Here is a 22,361-nt window from a genome sequence, read left to right on the forward strand (position 1 = left end):
AGGCTGCCTCTCACAGAGGGCTTGGGAGCCTCTAAAGGGGCTCCTGGAAGAGCCACAGGTCAGATCTGCTGGAAATCTCCCTGGAGGTCTTTAGGCCATCTGCTGGCTGATATTCATTGGCAGCTTCTCTCATTCATCCCAACCTCATCTCCTCTACCTCTAGGTCCTCTCTCAACTTCCTTCCTCTTTACTCATAAACTCTTCTACACTTAAGAAATTTCAATCAGAGCCAGGCAGTGACACACTCCATAGAGCACAACACACATTACAGTGAGCAAGGATCCAGGTACAAGACCCCAGGAGGAAGCTTCATGAGTGGTGTAGCAGTGTAAGTATCTCTGTCTCCCTCCTTCTTTTCCTCCCTTCCTCCCTCCCTCCCTTCCTCCCTCCCTCCTTTCATCTCTCTCTCTCATCCCCTTCCCTTTCAATCTCAGTCTCAATCAATAAGAAAGGAAAAAATGCACTGGGATCAGTGGATTCATAGTGCAAGCAACAAGCCCCAATAAAACCTGGTGGAAAGAAAAGAAGAAAAAAAGTTAAGGGCTCTACTATACAGAGTTAGCAGATGTCAGGGGGTCAGGTGGTAGCACAGTAGGTCAAGCGCAGCATGGTGACAAGTGCAAAGGACTGGCGTAAGGATCCCCTCCTGCAGGGGAGTTGTTTCACAGGCAGTGAGGCAGGTCTGCTGGCCTTTCTTTCTGTCTTTCTCTCCCTGTCTCTGTCTTCCCCTCCCCTCTCTCATTTCTCTCTGCCCTATCCAACAATAACAATGTCAATAACAACAATAACTACAACAACTATAAAACAACAAGGGCAACAAAAGGGGAAAAAAATAAAATAAAACAGAATTAGCAGATGTCAATAATTTATAAGAATGAACTCTCTCCACCTCCTGCCATTGCTGCAGAAGGGAGTCAGTCCGAAGATAAGACCCACATTGTAACACATGCACCCTAACATTCTGTGTGTGTCGAGAGCATGGCCTGGAAGGCATGTTCCAGAGGCCAACAGGATGGGAGGTTTGTTTCACAGTGGAGTGCATGGAAAGAAACAAAGAGGAAGTGAAGAGGATCAATATGTAGGCCTCTAAAAGTTGTGGTTCTGGAAATGTCAAGTAGTAAATGGATTTGAAAATTTAAAAAAAAAACCTTCTAGAGGATGTATTAGGTTGCCTGAAAAGTTATGACCTATTTTTCTGTTTTTTCCAATGCAAAAATACATCATGAATTTTTCTGACAACCCAGTATAATCAGGGAGAATGAATGTGGTCTTCTGTCCTGGATGGAGTGATTCTTTGGAAAATAGAGGGTCTATCTATAATTATGTCAGGAAAGTGTACATCACAGTCTCCCAGACAACCTAGCAAGTATGTTCACTTGGTTTAGTTGCACATCCCTTACCTAAACCCCCTGCATCTACAAGCTTCATCCTGGTCCACATTTGACCTGATCTCAGTGGGTCTGTGTGTGTGTCGGGGGGGGCTGGTTCTGGGCAGCTACTTCCCCATGAATGGACTTCCCAACCAGTGAGAGTGTGGCTTCCAAGGGGGGCAGGGGAATGGTTACCCAGGAGTGCAGAAGACTTTAGTGTGGAACAGCACACTCCAGCCTGGGTGTGAGCATGCCCTGGAACCTGCCAGCCTGTAACCAGTGTTGGTTTTTAGTCACCTTCCTGTATATCACTTTGATCCACAGGATGACCTTTTTCAAGGAGGTTCTTCAGCAAGGGTGGCTGATTACATCCTGCATGTGTTTGTCCTAAGGCACCTCTGTAATAGTGGCATAAAATGAACTGAAGGGAGTAATAGATGAGACACAAATAGAGGCAGAATATATACACCTATAGCACCGCCTGAAAGAAAAATACTGGAGTCAAAAATGAAGAAAACCTATTTTGGAACTATATGAACAGACTCCTATTGTAACTGTTATGAAAATGGGGTGGGTTTGGGAAGAAATGAGAGAGTTGAGAAAAGAATCTTGGATTGGAGTTAGTTAGAAAGATTGAATTTAGTTTCAGTTCATTTGCTGTGAGATGCTGAAAGCAACCAAAATAATTGCAAACATTAAGCAATTACCAATCGCCTATTTAATGCATCAAACAATGTCAACAAGTGCTCTTTTTTTTTTTCCAATCCCCATTGACCAAAGAAGAAACTGGCACAGAGTAGCTATGTAATCTGCTCAAGGTCATGCAGTTTCGTGCCTGAAGGCAAACTGAGCTCCTGAGTTTATGCTCTTCCCTTGGCCACGCTTGTTTGTAAAATTAAACGATTGGACAATATTATGTCAGATTCTTTATGTCTGATAGTCTGTGGCTTTCTGACTTTTTTTTACCTTTGCATCCAGGGTTATTTCTGGGGCTCAGTGCCTTAACTACAAGTCTACTACTCCCAGAGGCCATTTTTTTCTTCCCTTTCATTTTATTCAATAGGACTGAAATAATTGAGAGAGGAGGGGAAAACAGAGTGAGAGAGAACCAGATATCTGCAAACCTGCTTCACCGTTCATGAAGTAGACCCCTTTGCAGGTAGGGAGCGGGGCTTGAACCCGTATCCCTGTGTGGATCCTTGCACATAGCACTATATGCGTTTAACCAGGTACACCGCAGCCTAATATGTATTTTTCTTTTTAACTTTTATTAGAGGGACAATGAATTATAGCGTCTTTGTTCATAGATGAGTATGGTTTCTCAGTTATGTATAGCATATTCCTGCTATATACTCTTAACCCTACTCATCAAGGACTGCAAACTGCCTCTCTTCCCAGACCCCCATTCCGTTCACTCTCTAGAATCCCTTGCTTTGGTGCAATACATTGCGAGAGCTCTCAGAATTTAAGTGGAAATACTTAGGTTATATACAAAATGAATCCAATTTCCATAGTGTGTGAAATATTTAACATGAAAAGTGGATTTTCTTTAAGATATACTCATCTCTCACAATTCATTTTATAAAGAAGTTAAAGGAGGTCCAAAATGGTAGCTCTTGAAAAATACAGATTTTACTAAAATTCAATGTTAGCTGCTCTAGAGTCGAGTCCCACTTTAGTGGTATAGAGTACTAACACACACACACACACACACACACACACACACATACACACACACACACACACACACACACACACACACACACACACACGCCTTGGAACTGACTCTGAGTCAAAGGTCATATAGACCTTGTCTTGCCTGCCAGATAAGAGCTGCTAGGTACAGCTCTACAACACCAACCCCCTGGCCTCTCCTTGTTGCGTTTACAAGAGAAACAAGAGACTGCTGCTGGTGTTTAACAAAGATTTCTTAAGGCAACTTCTTGTCTGAAGATGTGTCCACTTCCCACCTGAAACTTTAAACCTTTCAGATGTCCTGAGCTCAGTGGAACTTACCTGGGAACTTGCCATGTGGGTCATGATCCCTTCTCCAAAATCAGTGCTTTCTTGATTCTATTCCAGCCTGATTATTTCTCAGTCAACCCATCTCATAACAAGAAAAGTGAAGTGGGTTAATAATATGTCAGTAGTGAGCTAAGAAGAACTTTTTGTTCCATCCCAAAGTGAACTGACAGTAATATATTAGTCACCTTTCTTTAAATATAAGAAGATATTGACAGGAAATGAAGCTGAATAGGTGGGGTACAACCTGCTGGCCCTTCTCCTGTGGAACATGAAGCAATGCAAGTTAATGGGGGTTTTATAGCCTTGCCACATTTGTATCTACAGATGCCATCTGACTGACTTAATGGGGACTAAGGCCCCCAGACCAGAGACTACTTAAGAAACAGTGAGTAGAAGATTACAAACTATATAAATATATTTAAACTACAAAGCAGGAAAAAAATGAAGACAGAAAATATGCAAGTAGTGAAAACAAACAAAAGAACCCAAGTTCTTTCTTGGAGGAAAGGAACATCTGATATTTAGTATCCCCTTAGACTCCAGTGAGTTCCTAAGCATCCCCATTTAAAACTCTCAGTTCCCCAAAGGCTTGTGTGTGCTCTGTAGGGAAGGTTTAACCCTACAGAGCAATATTATGATGTAAGTCTGTTTTACACATTTGTATTATTTTACTATTCTACAATGAAAGTGTCTTGTCTTATCATTAAGAAACATAAGACTTGTTGAAAACATATTGAAATTGTCAGAGGAGGAGCCCAACCTGCCACACCTAGTGCCACAACACCTATAGATTATAGAAAGCCATTACCCAAGAAGGGAGACACACAGCTGATACTAGGATATATCAAAATAAGTAGAGTCTACATATTAAATTTTAAGGCAATTTGTCTTACAGTTCAGGCAATCTTGAATAGAGAAGTCAGTTTGTGGGTGTTTGAATTATCCAACAAATGTTCCTGCAGCCTTTTAGAATGGTGGGCAAATCTTCAGAGTTCAGAACAAGCATTTGTCTTGTGGCCACTGGAAGATAAATGGCTTACAATAAAGTAAGTCTTATTTGGTAATTAAGATGATGTGCATTGATTCTTACCATTTATCTCATTTGAAACCTCCTTATAAGATAGATCAGACACTCACACAGCTGAGCTATCAAAAGGGAGTGTGGGGGGGATAGGACAGAGGACAGCAGGGAGCAATGTGAGGGTTGTGGTTTTTTTTTTTCCTTCTTCTAAGTGCTGCTAAAATTAATGGTGCTATTTTCACACTTGTAAGGTAGACAGTCTGATTAGAGTTCACACAAGGTCAGTCTCTTCCTCTCCCCTGGAGACCAGGACTTTCACAGCAATTGTTCAAAGGCAAAGGTATAAATAATCACCCTTTCCTCTTGGAGGAAAGTAAGTAAACAGCCCTCTCCACATATCTGCAGCCTGATAAATTAAAGGGGGTGTAATATGTTTGAGAAATTATTACAGACCAATAAAGAAATTATATATATATTACAGCCCAGCTTGGGGAGGTAGTTCAGCAGGCAGAACACAGACCTTGCATGCATGAGGCCAAGAGATGGATCATGGAGCAGGGAGGGGGGAAAGCAGGGGACCCCCAGTTGTTAGGGTATGCCTATCTTCCCTGCAGTCTCTCAGCTAATCTGGATGGAAAATATCTATTTCCATGTTCATCCTCCTCCCTGAGAATATGTCTGGATAATTATTCACAAACATTACTTTGTAGATATACACTCTAGTCTGTTTTTCTTTTGTGTTAATTTTGATTCAATAATGTATCTTGGGAAATCACCAGTTCTAACCTACATGGCATTGTGAACTATGTAATAAATGTTCTTCTATAATAATAAAAAAAAACACTTTAAATCTAAGATGGAGACAAAATGGAATTCATTCAAGGGTAGTATAGTGACCCAATAAAGAATCAACAAAAATAACAACAACAACAACAACAAAACCCTTCAAGGACCAGGACATAACATAGGAGTTGATCAAACCACTACCTCATAGTAAGTATAATTTACTTACTGCCAATAAAATGCTGTGGCTACTTTGCTTTAGCTGTTCTTTTAATTTTTGTTAATCTTCTACGGAGGGTATGACCTTAAATAATCCTTAAAAAAAAAAGAATATACAGAGAAGCAAAGGCAATACACCAACAGTATTAACAGAAATTGCTGTCAGGACTGGGCTGTAGCACACACAGTAGAGTGCACACATGACCATGCACTTGCATGGAAGAAGCTGCATGAGTAGTAAAGCAGTGCAGCAGGTGTCTCTCTTTCTCTCTCCTTCTCTCTATCTCCCTTTCCTGGATAAGTGAATAAATATAATAAAAATGTAAAGAGTAAGTTTCTGTCAGTTGATGAGTCAATTGACATTGACATGAGTCAGTTCTTAACTGGATTAAAACAAATGAAATTCAGAATCACACTGAAATCCAGAGGCATATTTATTCCCCCACCCTTTTTAATGCTTTTCTATAACAGGTGTCATTTTCATTCATTTCACTGATCTATGACTAATACATTCTTTTTTTTTTTCAACAACCTATGAAGACTAGAACCATCTTTGTCATTTTTCTCCCTCAACAAAAGCATTATCTTTGAATCACATTTTCCATTAAGTTGGCATATGGGGTCAGGCCACACCAGAAGGTGGGGGGAATGCTCAGGAGGAAGGGGGTGCAGTGACAGTGATGGCAAGTTCACTTCCAGCCATGGTGACTTTTTCTCCCAGAGCAACAACTGTATGGTGTCAGCATGGGAGAACAATCAGATGAAAAATTCTGAATAGTCCTGTGTCAATGCAAGGTGCATAATCTACTTGTGGCAGAGCAGGAAGTATGTGGCTAATGTTGTGCTTGGGTTAGCAAGAGCAGTCTAGGGACCCAAGTAGGGGGCCTCCTCTGCCTGTCTTGGGGCTGGGAAAGTTCCTACACCCCTGGCAGTCTGGATTTAATGACTACCTGGGGCAATTAGTAGCCTGAATGCAGCTAAGGGTCTTTGGCCACAGACTATGGGTGTGTCCACAGCAGGAGAAGGCAAGCTGATGTCTGAGTGCTTCCAGTGATGTAACAGGGCATGGGGATCATGAGATGTGATCTGAGCCTTCCTTGGGCTCAGCACCATGTGTGCAGAGAATGGGGTCTATTACTTGAACACAAAAGACATGGCACCCAGAGCCTCATATACACTAAAAACATAACAAGAATTGTTGTCTGTCATGAATATTTAATTCTCCTGAGAGGTAATCATCTGTATGTCACTTCATCCCCAAACGCACGTGTGTGTGTGCATGTTCTCTGCCATGTCTTTCAAAAGAAAACAGACCATTTTGCTCGTCCTGGGATGCCTTGAACGCTGCTTAAATGTTCATGGATCCCTTTGATCTAATGAGTGTGTGTCTCTTAAAACAAAGTCAGCACAGTTGCTCTCAGTCTATTTGTGGAGAGGAAGCAGAACAATGGGGGGAAACTAGGTCAGTTCCCATTGTTTTCCTGGTGGCCTGTACACTGTGCACTGCCTTTCTGAAGTCTGTTTAATTTTTGCTGATGTCTTTTTATTTTAAGCTTCATGTGAATTTTTGTTAAAATTCCATTGATCTGCAACCTACTGTGTATTATGATATCCTTCCTGCCCACCCTGTTGCTCTGTGGAAGCCTGCAGCTGCCTGAAGCTTAATTATGCATGCATGCATGCAAAACACAGATGCTCGGTCAAGAGTGCCTCCCTAACTCCGGTTTCTCACTTGTTTGTGTTTGAATTATAATTGGGCAGATCTATGTTTCTCAACTCAGTTTGTGGCTCAAGCATGTGCTCCTCTCTGCCTCTCTAGCTGTGTCTGCCTTACTCGGCTTCTTCCAGATGGAGCCCTCTGCCAATGTGTTCTACCTCTAAGAACCAAGAGGGGTCATTCATGAGTTTGACAAATCCTTTTACCTACAGGGCAATTTTAAAAAGTGCAAAAGTGACCCTCGCCCCATTCAGGTTTTTCTCCAGATGGTGGGTAGCTAGAGAAAGAAAGAAAGGAAGAATGAGAGGAAGGAAGGAAGGAAGGAAGGAAGGAAGGAAGGAAGGAAGGAAGGAAGGAAAAGAATATTTAACTAGAAGCTGGCTGGGTGGGAACAAAGAAGGCTTAGAGCCAGGCACCTACAATGGGAACGAGACTCAGGCATAAAGCTTTATACCTGCTGAAAGAAGGTAACGGAGACCCACAAAAGCAAGTTTGTAAAGCTCGCACGTCTATTCAGAGCCTTTGTGAACCGTTTGCCAGCCCACCCAAGGGATCTCAGTCTTCAAGAAGAACAAAGCCTCATCTGAGCATGTACATATGGGGACGGCTCTGCACAAAATACACCCCTATTAATGTTACCCTGAGCTCCCCTCACCACACACTGTGCAGATGAAGTGACTGTCACAGAGAACGCAACTGCCACTCAGACTCACTTCAGAGAAGTTATGCTGAGACACAGATCCGATATATTTTTTAAATGAAACATGAGGTTAAAGGCCCCAGCAATCTCATGGGAAATCCTGGGCTATGTTGAGATCCTCAAATTAAAAAAAAAAAAAAAAGTATTATGGGAAACTAAAGTTTATCAAGAAAGCCCAGATTTATAAGAAGATAATTAATCATAGTAATTTTAAGACAGAATACTCATGAGCTAAGCATGTATCACTCAATTATATGATATCCATTTGCAAAATAATCCTTAACTAATATATTTTTTTATCCAAGACAACCTACTAGACATGTTACTATAACATTAAAATTACCTGGGGTAAATACTGCTATAATTGTCATTTTACAGATAAGGACACTATACTTACAGAGGCTAGAAGACTTTCTGAAACCAGTGACTTCATTGTGACAAAGCTGAGACTTGAACACTATTGTCTAGTTCCAAAAGCCAGCTACTTAACAATCACCTATCTAAGAGCCTTTAATTCATATATTCTCTCTAGCATAAAACTCTTTCTGAAGTAATGATTTACTGAGTAAATATTAAGTGGCAAATAATGCATGAATTCATTACAATTATTTATGATTTGGTGTCTTTTTATCTCATTTCCCAAATAAGGTCTACACACCTAACCATTCTGATGGTACTTCTCAAATTTCAGCAACCATCAAGAACACTGAAATGTCAGTGGCTCAGTGGTTCAGATTCAGTAAGCATAGGTTGGAGCCCAAGAATTTGTCTTTTTCAACTTGTGATATTGATGCTGCTGTTTGGGGAATCACACTTGGAGAAGCCTTGCACTATCCAGTACTAATACTATGTATAAAAATAGAATTTTTTATCCCAAACTTTCCACATACTTGTTACATGTTCCTTTTTCTTTGGAAGGGGGTAGAGACAGAGAAGGGAGAGAGAGAGAGAGAGAGAGAGAGAGAGGATAAGAGATACCTGTAGCACTACTTTACTGCTTGTGACGCTTCCCTCTGCAGGTAGGGACTGGGGTCTTGAACCCTGGTTCTCCATCATTGTAATATGTGTGCTCAACCAATTGCACCACCATCTAGCTCGTTACAGACTTTTCATCTTTCTGACACAGATGTTACCCATAATTTATACTTGAGGAAAATTTTGTGCTAAAAAAAAAATTAGATAATTGCACAGGATTATCCTGGTAGGTAAGTAGCAGAACCAGGACCCAAATAGAGAGATGATTCTTAAAGTCTAAGTTTTTCCCAGGTGCTCAACTAGCCCTCCAGACCAATTGGTCTACTGAACTAAACAGGCATAGAGAAAGGCCAGGATGTGCCTTGTATAAAATGTCAATGTCATGTTAATGCACATTAATATTTAATATGATTCACTGGGATATGCAAAGTAGCACCATAGGTTGCTTGGAAAATAAAATTGTTTTGTGCATGTTAGCAATGTGTGAAATGACTAGAAAACCAGAAGTATAAGGCAAGGATTTTCATGAACAAAGAAACTGTCAGTATTAAGAAAAAAAAAAGAAATTAAATCAAGACATTAGTGCTTATTTTACCCTATAGCATGAAAAAGAGGAGAGATGGATTAGAAACTAATTTGAACTGAGTAAATTCTAAAGATCTGAGTGCATTTTTTTCAATGATTTGTAAATTGGAGAACATCCAGTTTAATGAATAGAAAGGAACGCCAAAGAGTTGTACAAAATAAAAGACCTGGACTGAATAAATAGCTCACTTGGGTAGTGTGCTGCTTTATCAAGGCATAACCAAGGCTGGAGCTGAGTCCCTATAGCACTGAAGGAAGCTCTGGTGCTTTGATCTCTCTCTCTCCCCCCTCTCCCTCCCCCCCTCCCCCTCTCCCTCCCCCTCCCCCTCCCCCTCTCCCTCTCCCTCTCCCTCTCCCTCTCCCTCTCCCTCTCCCTCTCCTTCTCTCTCTCTATTTAAAGGAAAGAGAGAAATAAGGAAAGAAGGAAGGAAGGAAGGAAGGAAGGAAGGAAGGAAGGAAGGAAGGAAGGAAGGAAGGAAGGAAGAAGGATGAAGGGAAGGAAAGACTGACATTATGGGCAGAAGAGAACAGAAACAACAAGGATATATGAGGGAAAACAACTGACTTGTAATTCACCTTCTCTTCGTAGATTACCTAACTAATGCTCATCAGATGATGTGTGGTTGACTGGATTCCATCCCTGGGGAAACACAAACATTTCATCTGGGGGAACAGAAACATTTCGTCTGGGGTCTGTTATCTTGTTTCTAACAAGACACTTCTAGGGGATGGATATTGAGCACATAGATTTGTAAGTTTAATTTCCTAAACTGCATAGATGTAATATTTAGAAGCAGAGATTTTAAAAATTCCAGACTTGTTCATATCTCAATATTAAGTTAGCAACATCATCTAAATTACTTGTGTTATGCCCCTCTCCCCAAAGATTAATGTGTATCCTGTAGCCCAAAGGGTGCCAAAAAATAAATATGCTCAGTTCATTCCCTCGTGTTCTGTACTAAAAGGAAAAAAGAGCTAAATTGCCTGAGAGAGGTTTTTATCTACCATATCAGCTCATATAGTTCCTATTCTCCCAATTGGAAATTAAATAAACTCATAAGCATCACTTTTTATTTGCCTCACGAGTGCTAGTGGAACATGAATGCAAACTCATGATCCTCTAATATGTGAGGCAATTATATCAAGTTACATTTTTACTAGTGATTTAGTAGCAGCTTTACAAGATTTAAAATGACATGGGTATAGTTCCACACTGTACCTACCACCCAGATTCTGTACTGCCTGCACTCTCAAAGGTAACCACTATAGTTGTCAGAAAATTTTAGAGTCAGTTTAGCTATAACTATTACTACTACTACTACCACTTCTTCTCCTTCTTCTTTTCCACTTCTTCCTCTTCTTATTATTCTTTTGCAAATTTGTTTCAATTCTCTATATTCCAAATATGAATGAAACTATCTCCTAGTTGTCTTTTACTTCCTTACTTCACTAAGCATAATCACCTCGAGTTGCACCTTTTTCTCTCCCAAAGGACACAATATTGACTTTTTTTTTAGTTGCAGAGTAGTATTCCATTCAGTATATATCATCTACCTTTGTTCCAGTCACCCATCAATAGGCATTTTGGTTGCCTCCATTCCATCGCTAATGTGAATAATGCTAATGTGAATTTAAGCTACATTTTCTAAAATTGGAATTTCATGCAGTGTTTGTTCCAGAGGCCACAAATCTCTACCAGAGTTCCCATAGTGACTCTGTCCTACTGCTTCACTGGGTATGTTATTTAACCTCTTTGAACATTTATGTAAATCTGGTGCTATTAATGCCTACCAAATAAAACTTGTCATGTGTTTATCTTGGAGGTGGCACAGTGGATAAAGGGTTGGGCTCTCAAGCATGAAGTCCTGAGTCCCATCCCAGACAGCACATGTATCAGAGTGGTGTCTAGTCCTTTCTCTCTAATCCTATCCCTCCATTAATAAATAAAAATATTGTAAAAAAATTTTTTTAAATATACTTATCATGTGAACATTTATGAAAGTTCTAAGAAATAATATTGGGGGAGAAGCAGTGGTGCACCAAGTTAAGTGCCCATAGTATGAAGTGCAAGTGCAAGGATCGGTACAAGGATCCCGGTTTGAGCCCCCAGCTCCCTACCTGCAGGAGGGTCATTAAGCAAGTGGTGAAGCAGGTCTGCAGGTGCCTATCTTTCTCTCCCTCTGTCTGCTTCCCCCTCTCCTCTTAATTTCTCTTTTTCCTATCCAAAGCAACAGCAGCAACAGAAACAACAATGGAGAAAAAAATAGGTGTCCACCAGGAGCAGTGGATTGGTAGTGCAGGCACCCAGCCCCAGTGATTATCCTGGAGGCAAGAAAAAAAAAAAGAAGAAAAGAAGATAAAAAGAAAGAAAGAAAGAGAGAGAGAAGGAGGGAGGGAAGGAGGGAGGGAGGGAGGGAGGAAGGAAGGAAGGAAGGAAGGAAGGAAGGAAGGAAGGAAGGAGAAATAATATTTGTTGAATTTTCCATGAAATTTGGATATTTTTCACTTCCATGAAAATTCATGCCTGGGGTGTTTATCAATGTCCTTTTCCTACTTTTTTTTTTTAATAGCAACAGAGAAAATATGAGAAGGAAAGCTGAGAGAGAGACAGACAGAGAGAGACAGAGAGAGATGCAGCCCTGCTTCACCACTTGTTAAGCTTCCCCCTGCAGGCAGAGTCCAGGGGCTTGAACCCAGGTCCTTGCACATTGTCAGATGCCACTCTGCTGGGTGCACCACTGCCTGGCCCCTATTTTTTAAAGACTAATATATAGAATTGTAATTTATGTTTTCATATTATAGAGTGCTTTGCAACATTTTACTCTAGAAATTCTTCACATACACATTTGCCTTTTCAGTTGATATCACATATTATGATATTACTGGAAAATTGTTTACTTTTTAAGCTTCCTATTTCGAACTTTTGGGTTTTCCCTACAGTAAAACTGAAAACTGTCCAAAGGACATGAGGGAATGTTCTTTGACTTTTTTTTATTTCATTTTTTTAACTTTCATATCTTTAGATAACTCTCTTGTTTATAAACTAATGGAAAGAGAATAACAGACTATAAGGTAGGTCCAGGATCACTGCAGAGATAGAGCACAATTACACATGCCTGATGTCCTAGAGTTTCCAGGTTCAATCCCCAGCACTACCATATGCCAGAGCTGAGCAATGCTCTGACCTCTCTGTCTCTTATGAAAATAAATAGATCTAAAATAATAAAAATAAATCATAAATCAGAATCCTCTGGTTTATGGGTGGGAGAAATGGGTAACAAAAAGCCAAATATAAAACATATTGCAATATCAGAGCTTCAGGACAAGTTGTGACATTAAGGATGATGTTATCCTCTGTGAATGTATGGGCCATGGTTCTTTATTTACTACACTGTTCTTGCCCATGGAGGGTTATTCCCAAACCAGCTTCCATGAGATATTATTCTTTTTGAGTGCTGATGGTTCTCCAGATCAGTAGGAAGCAGGTCAGTCAGTTGACCAAAGGATCCTGTTTGGAAAGATCTAGTCACAGTTATACTAATTTTGATCCTAGCAAGTATTAATAAAATTGTGCAAGAATGCACACTAAATGTAAAATAGTCAACTCTTCTCTAGTGTGTAAGCTCATAGTTGGATGCCCTGGGAGTAAAGGTCTCCATTTGTCAAAATCAAATGCATAGCTCTTGGGATGCATGTCTAGTAGCAGATAGTCAAGGTTAACAAGGACACAAGTTAAGAGTATGTCATGAAAGACCAAGATCTCAAACACTCCCATGATGAGAGTACCCTACATGGAAGAACATCAATAGTTTCATTGTTTTGGTAATGTGTCATGAGTTGCTATTTTCTGAAAGATCAACACAAGTATCAAACTAGTAATCTATGTATGCAATAAATATTGCAGCGGTAGTTACTATGTACTTAATTTGTTCTAGAAGTTAGGGGTATAGAAATAAACAACAACAAAAAGTACCAAGGCACATATTTTCATGAAACATATTTTGGTGACTGTTGGACAAGCTTTAAAGAAGTGACAACAATACGTAAGGACCTGTGTAAGGATCCCAGTTCGAGCCCCTGGCTCCCCACCTGTAGGGGAGTTGCTTCACAGGCAGTGAAGCAGGTCTGCAGCTGTCTTATCTTTCTCTCCCCCCCCCTCTGTCTTCCCCTCCTCTCTCCATTTCTCTCTGTCCTTATCTAACAACGATGACATCAACAACAACAACATTACTAACTACAACAATAATGAAAAACAGTAAGGGCAACAAAAAGGGAAAATAAATAAATATTAAAAAATTAAAAAAGAAATAACAACAATAAAAACTTCTATTCCTCAAATGAAAGTAATAAATATTTCACCCATACTTTAGCTAGCGGGCCTACTTTTATAACTTTCTGACCTTGTCAGCCTCATAAATCATGTCCTCTCAACTCCTACTTTATACATACCACCCTGCTAAACTTGACAAATAGGAGTCACCACTTCACAGTGCATGATATTACTGCAAGGCTGATATCCCATATAATTAGAAAAGTCTTTCTTGTAGAACAACAGTGGTAGAAACTGTCCCACTTGGCCCTAATTGGGGAATCCTGAGATTCCCAATCAGACTTGATGGGCCAAGGACTCAAATAAATCCCTCTCTCCATTGTTACCAGTCGTTTCTATCAGGAACAACAAAACAGACCCCTTTGTAGGCCCCCATGGGACCTTGCCCTCAACTTGGATCAACAATGGTAGAGAATATTCCATCCTCCGAAGGGAGGATGGACAACATACTTTATGCGACAACTGAGAAAAATGGGTCAATACCGGGGCAGCATAGAATGTTCCTACTCATGACCACAGAATGTGAGCTCAGATCTAGAGGGATGCAGAGGTCACACAAGCTCCTAAGCTAATTATGGGCCCCAGATCACATCAAATCAATGAGGTTTACAGTCAATAATATTTCTACCCTTCCACATATTAGGGAGCTACTCTCTTCCCTAATCCAGCTTTCTGGTCCTTATCCCAGCCATGACATCATCTCCCCAGACAATAACTTGGACCCACCTGCATATCATATTTCAGGCTCAGGCAAAAACAAACAAACAAACAAAAAACCCACGCTAGTATAGCTACAGGCCCTTTGAAATATAACTAAAATATGCCTAGTAGCTATCTACAAACTGGAGGACCCTCCCAACACTTCATCTGCACTGTTCCAGCCTTTAGGACCATGATTGTTCAACAATTTGTTTGGCTTTGTATGTTAACTCTTTTCAGCCAGCAGGTTCCCAGATGTTAGCAGCATGCGACTAGACTTCCCTGGACAGACAACCCCACCAATGTGCCTTGGAGCTCTGCTTCTCCAGAGCCCTTCCCCACTACGGAAATAGGCAGGCTGGGAGTAGGTATAGAGCTGTCAATGCCCATGTTCAGCAGGGAAGCAATTACAGAAGCCAGACCTTCCACCTTCTGCACCCCACAATGATCTTGGGTCCATACTCCCAGAGGGTTAAAGATTAGGAAAGCTATCAGGGGAGGGGATGGGATACGGAGGTCTGGTGGTGGGAAATGTGCAAAGATGTACCCCTCATATCCTATGGTTTTGTCAGTGTTTCCTTTTTATAAATAAAAAATTAAAAAAAAAAAAAAGAAATTGCAACACTCTCTGAAGGTGCCTGTCTAGCCTGAAGGTGCTTCTTCCTGAGCACATGCTCTCTGGGTTGGAAAAAACTCAACTGGAGCCAACCTAGGTTGCTGCGTGGGAGAGGGATCAGGAACTTGTGTCTAACATCGCAGGAGAGTGACTCTGGGACTTGCAGAGCCAGAAGGCAATCCAATGTGTGTTTAATCAGAAGAGAATCTGTATTTATACTTGCCAAGGAAAATAGTAGAAGGAAATAGTAGGTTGGAAAACAGGATGTGATGTAGAGAGAGTGGAGCAAAAAGAGAGTGCAAACCAGTGGGGATTAAATGGTGGGAAATGGTGTGGCTAGGAGAGGGGGCAGAGCACAAAAAGAGTTCGAACCAGTGGGATTAAACCAATGCCCTGCAGACAGGGCGGTTCTCAGGTAAAGCAGTGATTATGTAAATAGACCACAGCATTAAGCAATGAAACAGAAGGGGTCTTAGAAGCAGAATTAGAAGCAGACCAACATGAAGGGAAGCTGGGTCAACATGCTCTGCCACTAGAGGAAGACTGGTCCTGAAATGAGTGCAGCCTAGAATGTTCCTAGCTATGACCATGGAATGTGAACTCAGACTGACAGGGATGCAAGATTACACAGGCTCCTGTGCTAAATATGAGTAGACATGGGTCCTAGGTCAGATTGATGGGGTGTACAGATAATTGCATTTATATACTTTTCTCATATTTGGGAGCTACTCTCTGCCCTGATCCAGCTTTTAGTCCTATTCCCAACCCTGACACCAATGTTCCTAGACAATACTTTCAACCCACCTGCATGTTAGCTATTGGACTCAAGAAAAATTAGTAATGTCATGGGCTCCTTAGAACATACCTAAAATAGACTTCCTAGCTTTTTCCAACATGAAGACCCCAAATCTCATCTGTTATTTTCTTACCTTTGGTTCTCGATTATTAAAAATGTTGTTCCGCTTTCTCTCTTAATGCTTCTTCAGTCATCAATTTGTAGATGCTACCAGGATGCCTTCCTGATCTCCCTGGGAAGATGACCTTTGTGTCCTGGAACCCCATCTCTCCAGAGTCCTGCCCCACTAGAGAAAGACAGAAACAGGCTGGGGGTATGAATCAAATGGTTGACAAGATTCTGAGAAATTAACTTTAAAATGAAATGGTTCACCTATAGAATGAGGGAACACTAGTGACTCACAAGCTGTTTTCCAAACCATCTAGATATGGGCTTTCTCCCCTTCCAGTACCCCAGGAATGCAGGAAGCATTCTTTTTGTACTAGCATTTCTCGTGAATGAAGACTTAACAGCACATCCATCTTTCCTTAGGTATGCTGTCTTCTCTAACTACATAGGTATGGATCAACCTGTCAACACCCATGTCCAGTGAAGAAACAATTACAGAAGCCAGACCTCTTACCTCTGTACCCTATAAAGATCTTTTGTCCATGTTCCCAAAGGGATAAAGAATAGAGAATCTATCAAGGGAAGGAATGGGGTATGGAACTCTGGTGGTGGAGATTGTATGGAATTATACCCTTCTTATTCCACAATCTTTCCTGTCATTATTAATAAATAATAAAAAGGAATCACTAATAAAACGGAAAAGAAAAAAAGTTTCCTGGAAAAAATAACTTAAAATCCCCTTTACCCTAGCTTTCTTATGTATATTCATTTTAATGATGCTACTTCTTCCAACCCATGAACATGGAATACCTTTCCACTTCTTTGTGCCTTTTTCTATTTCCTTGAATAGTGACTCATAATTTTCAGTATACAAGTCTTTCACTTCTTTCTTAGATTTATTCCTAGATATTTTATTGTTCTGTTGCTATAGTAAAAGGAATTGATTTTTGGATTTCAACTTCTGCTGCCTTCTGTTTGCATAGAGGAATGCCACTGACTTTTGAATGTTAATTTTGTAAACTGACACCTTACTATATTGCCTAATAATTTCCAAAAGCTTCCTGCTGGATTCTTTAGGTTTTTCTATGTATAGTATCATGTCATCTGCAAATAGGGAGAGTTTGACTTCTTCTCTTCCAAGCTGTATCCCTTTAATTCATTGCTCCTGCCTGATTGCTATGGGAAGAACTTCCAACACTATGTTGAACAGTAATGGTGATAGTGAACAGCCCTATCTAGTAGCTAATGTGAGGGGAAATGTTTCCAGTCTTTCACCATTAGGTATGATGTTGGCTATAAGCTTGCTATATATGGACTCCATATTTTGAGAAATTTTCCATCTATTCCCATTTTTGTAGTGTTTTGATCATAAAATGATTTGGGTTTTGTCAAAGGCTCTCTCTGCATCTATTGATATGACCATGTGGTTTTTGGTCTTGCTTTTATTGATGTGGTGGATCATGTTGATTGATCTACATATATTAAAGCAACCTTGCATCCCTGAGATAAAGTCCACTTGGTCATGATGAACAATCTTTTTAATATACTGCTGTATCCGGTTGGCTAGACTTTTGTTCAATATTTTAGCATCTATGGTCATCAGAGATACTGTTATATCCTTGTCTGCTTTTTGGTATCAAGGTGATACTGGCTTCATAGAAGCTAGAGGGGAATATTCTTGTGTCTTCAATCTTTTGGAAGAGTTTTCAAAGTAGAGGTATTAACTCTTCCTTGAAGTTTTTAAAAATTCTTTTGTAAAACTATCTGCTCCAGGACATTTGTTGTTGAGAAGGTTTTGGAGAACAGTTACAATTTCTTTGGCTGTGATTGGGTCTGTTCATATTTTCTAGTTCCTCTTTGTTTAATTTGGAAGTATGTAGGTATCTAGGAATTAGTCCATTTCTTCCAGGTTCTCTAGCTTGGTGGCATATGGTTGTTCATATAAGCCTTGCATAATATGTTCAATTTCTGTGGTGTCTGTTGTGATATCTCCTCTTTAATTCATAATCCTATTTATTTGAGTCTCTCCTCTCTCTCTCTCTCTGTCTCTGTGAATTTGGCTAAAGGTGTGTCAATTTTGTTTACTCTTTTAAAGAACCAACATTTAGCTTCCTTGATCTTTTGTATGGTTCTCTTATTTTTGATGTTATTATTTATTACTACTCTAATTTTAGTTATTTCAGTCCTTCTGGTTGCTTTAGGGTTTTTTTGTTCCTCTTCTTCTGCGTCTTTAAGATGTGCAGTCAGGTCATTTATTTGAGCTTTTTCTCATTTCCTAATGGGTGTTTGTTTGGCTATGAACTTCCCTCTCAATACTGCCTTAACTATGTCCCAACTATTCTGATAGCTCGTGTCTTTTTTTTCATTGAATTCTCAAATTCTTCCTTAATTTCCTCTTTGACCCAGTAGTTGTTATGCAGTGTACTAGCGTACTGTGGGGTTTCCATATTTTAGGACTTTTACTAATTTTTTATTTGTTGTAAAGTGTTAATTTAACCCACTGTGGCCTGAGAAGATGCTTGGGATATTTTTAATGCTCTTGAATTTGTTGACACTGCCTTTGTGGCCTAACATATGATCTATCCCTTAGAATGACCCGTATGGACTTGAATAGAAATGTGTATTCCAGTTTCTTGGGGTGAATGACTCTGAAAATGTCCAGTAGTTCCCGTTTATCTATACCTTCATTTAATTACCTCATTTCTTTATTAAATTTTAGATTTATAAATTAGATTTTCTGTCAAGATTATCTGCCTAGATTATCTGTCAAATTGAGAAAGTGGGGTGTTGAAATCTCTTACTATTACTATGTTCCTGTTAAAATATTGCTGTAGCTCTTTCAGTAGATGTTTGACATATTTAGATAACCTCTCATTGGGTGTACAGATGTTAATAACTGTTAAGTCCTCTTGATTGACTGTTCTCTGAGCATTAAGTAATGCCCATCCCTCTCTTTTAAATTTTTATTTATGTTAAGGTCTATCATGTCAGATGTGAGACTAGCTACTCCTGCCTTTTTCTGTGGCTCATTGGCTTATGTGATCGTTTCCCATCTTTTCACTTTGTGTTTGTCTTGTTGAGTTAGGTGGGATTCCTTCAGACAACATATGGTTGTGTTGTAGTTTATGATCCATCTTCCTGCTCTGTGCCTTTTAATAGGTGAATTCAGGGCATAGACATTTATTAATATTATAGAATGAAGATAATTTAATGTCATTATTCTAAACTTTTAGAGTGTTCTGATAAATGGCATGTTTATGGTGATGTTGTGATCGAATATTTCTTACTATATAGAATCACTCATTAGCAGTCCTGAAATGTAACCATTTCATACTTCTATTTTGGAACATATAGTGATGACCATGAAGAAATGTACACCTTATGGGAAGCTCAATCAAGTCTGCATCCTTTTCCCCAAGAATAAAAGTGAGACATTTGTGAGAAAACAAGAAGGTCACTGCCTCTAACCATCCCAAAGTTAGAAGACTAAGCTCTATCCTTGATTTAAATGGCTGCAGGTCATTACAGCATCCGAGACAGAGACCAGTAAGACAGCAGTAGGGAATGTCATCATTGTGTTCCTCAAAGACAAACAAATTTGTTTTCCACTGAAGAGAAACACAAAGCTTTATAGCCATTAAATTAAGTGCATTGATTCAGACCCTTTCTCTCAGCCAGGTTTAAGAATAGGAAAAAAATAAACAAACCCAGAGATTAAATACACAACATGCATTATAATCTACATGCATACACAGGATTAATATTTGCCACCACACCATAGGATTAATTGTTGCATTTCTTAACACTTAAACTGCAAGCAGTTGATAAATCCCACCCGGCATAGAAATGGTTCGTATTTAGGTCACACAAAGTCATTGCCACTTTTTAATTTAAACTGCACACTAGATTAAAACACAAGAGTATTTCAGGAGCACAATTCTGAAGCAGTTGCAATAGGCTGTCATTTGGTGTAAAAAGTTTCCACAGCACACCCCAGGGACATGTTAATCAAAGCTTTATAATGGATTCAGTCTGATCTGTGACAGGCTTTGTTCCAGAGATGGCATTTGCTGGCTAGAACTGCAAGTTATCAATAAGACACAGTAATTGCGGGGAGTGATTGAGCTGTGTTTCTGAGGCTTCCTACCATACAGTTCTTCTTCTTTTTTTAATCAGTAGAAGCAGAGATGCAGTTCAAGTCAAAGAGAGACCTGTTTCTCCCTTTAATCTCTCAGCATACAAGGAAGGAAAACTAAGCAGCAAGAAAAACTGACATTAATTTATTTTTAAACCTCACACCACCTTCCCCTGTTTCTCTGCCATGTGAAGTCTTTGTCTTAGGTCAGTTAAGCCAGAGCTGGGCAGCAAATCTTTTAACCTGATCAAATCAATCCATTTGTAACCAGAGGCAGGCTCAGGAAGCTCCTCAGGGGTCGTGGAGGTATGTGTCTGCTTCTTCCTCAAGTTCTTTATTAGAGCTCTGAAATCAAAGCAGCCCAGAGGCACAACTGATGACTAGAAAGCACACTCATCACCTACTGGTACGGTTAGCTCTGCAGTCATTTGTGGTGCTGAATGCTCTCCCTCTAACAGAAATGTCTCTGGTACCTGTTCAAACCCAAATTTAACAGGGACTTAAAGAGTTGTTTTCTTTAATAAGTCACAATCCTCTCTTTGGCAGATCAAAACCATTCTCTTAGCCAGAAGTGTCAAGGTGAATGAATCAAGGTTGGGAGGTAAGGAAGGTGAAGAAAGAACCAGCTTCATTCAAGGTACTTTTAAGAAAAATCATTATTTTTTACAAGCACAAGGCTGTCACCAGTTTCACTGTCCCTGAGCTAATATCATGTCTTATGATCCCCATAGCTGGATAGCCAATGACAATACCTTAGAAAGCTAGGAAGAGCAATCAGATCTCTGCAGCTCAGCTAAAGCTTGTTTCTTAGTGGTTTCCCAGACAAGGAGCTGTCACCTGCCTGCCTGCTCTAGGCAAGCGGTCAGGTGGGTTTATGGCCTTAACCTGCTGAGCTGTGGATCAGCTAAGACATGAGCTGCCTGCCTTGCCAGTTCTGTGGTGAGAAGTCAAAGCACACAGTGATACAGAGCATGCTGTAACACTTCCAATACTCTAATTTACCCATGGCATGTCTCCCAGAGAAAGCCCCACACTCAGTGGCCTCTCCAGCATTGATTACAAATGGCTTTTCCCATCATCTGTTTCTTCCTCTCAGCCCAGACCCTTCTACCCTGGCTGACTGCATAAGATGTCTTGTAATTTCATCCCTCTTGTCTTTGTTTACAACATTCCTTCAGCCTGAAATAGCCTGTCCTTCATTCTCCTCTTACCAAGTTCCTTCTCAGCCCTGGAGCCTCACTCCCATGATTACAGCAAGTAAGGTGAGAATTCATTGAGAAGAGGGACAGGGGTCACAGGACCAGGAACTTCTGCTGTTGGAAAGCTTTAGGGAGACAATGCTGCTTGCAGCTAACTGGTCATCTGTTCTTAGAACACCAAGCCACAGCCTGTTGCTTACTAGCAAAAGTAAACCTTAAAATTTCAGTGACATGAAAGAAGGAAGAAAAGGTGACAAACCTGTGTAGTCTGCCAGTGTGACAGCCAAGTACTGTGCACTTTCAGGCATTCCTTCAGAAAACCCTTCACCTCATCCTGTGCCAGCACCTAGGGATGCATCACTATGAAAACAAAATCTTGGAGAAGCTTACGGTAGACCAGAGCTCTGTAGTAGAGGGGGTTCTACCTTTCAGCATTTCTTTTTCATTCACTGGCCAGTAGCTCTGTGATTGGCCTTGGGAACAGTGCTGATCAAATTTAGGTTTATAGGATGAACCTGTAACTAATATCCATCACTGAAAAGTGTTTCCAGGTCTGTCAATGTTGACCAAAAAAAAAAAAAAAAAGTCTGTATACAAAGTCCATTTTAGCTGATATTTCAAGTTGAGGTAACACAGCCACCCTGTGAAACCCTCTCCTTTCACAGAGTAAGATGTTACATTTTCAAAAAGATAAGAGATTATTGTGCTAGTCCATTTTAGATTCAAATGTATCTCATTTCTGAGCTACTTCTCTTAATGGCCCTTGTGTTGCATAAAGGCCTCTCACAGCACATACATGCTTAGGAGAACTGATCTGCTAGCCATAGCAGAAAGAGAAGATTAAAATGTACTCAGAATGATTATAAAACTCTGGCAAAGAAAACCTTCCTTAAGCAGGTTATCTGAGAAGATAAACGTATTTAGAAACATTTTCCTTTCTTTCTTTCTTTTTTTTTTTTTTTAGCCTATCAGCCATCTCTGTTTTTGTGCCTATGTGGAAAGAAATAATGCCAGAAACATAAGCTTATATTCTCCCAAAGTGAAAACAACTGCCCCACGCAGCCTCCCACTCACACACACTTT

This window comes from Erinaceus europaeus, chromosome 2 (assembly GCF_950295315.1).
Source record: "Erinaceus europaeus chromosome 2, mEriEur2.1, whole genome shotgun sequence".
Classification (NCBI taxonomy): Eukaryota; Metazoa; Chordata; class Mammalia; order Eulipotyphla; family Erinaceidae; genus Erinaceus; species Erinaceus europaeus.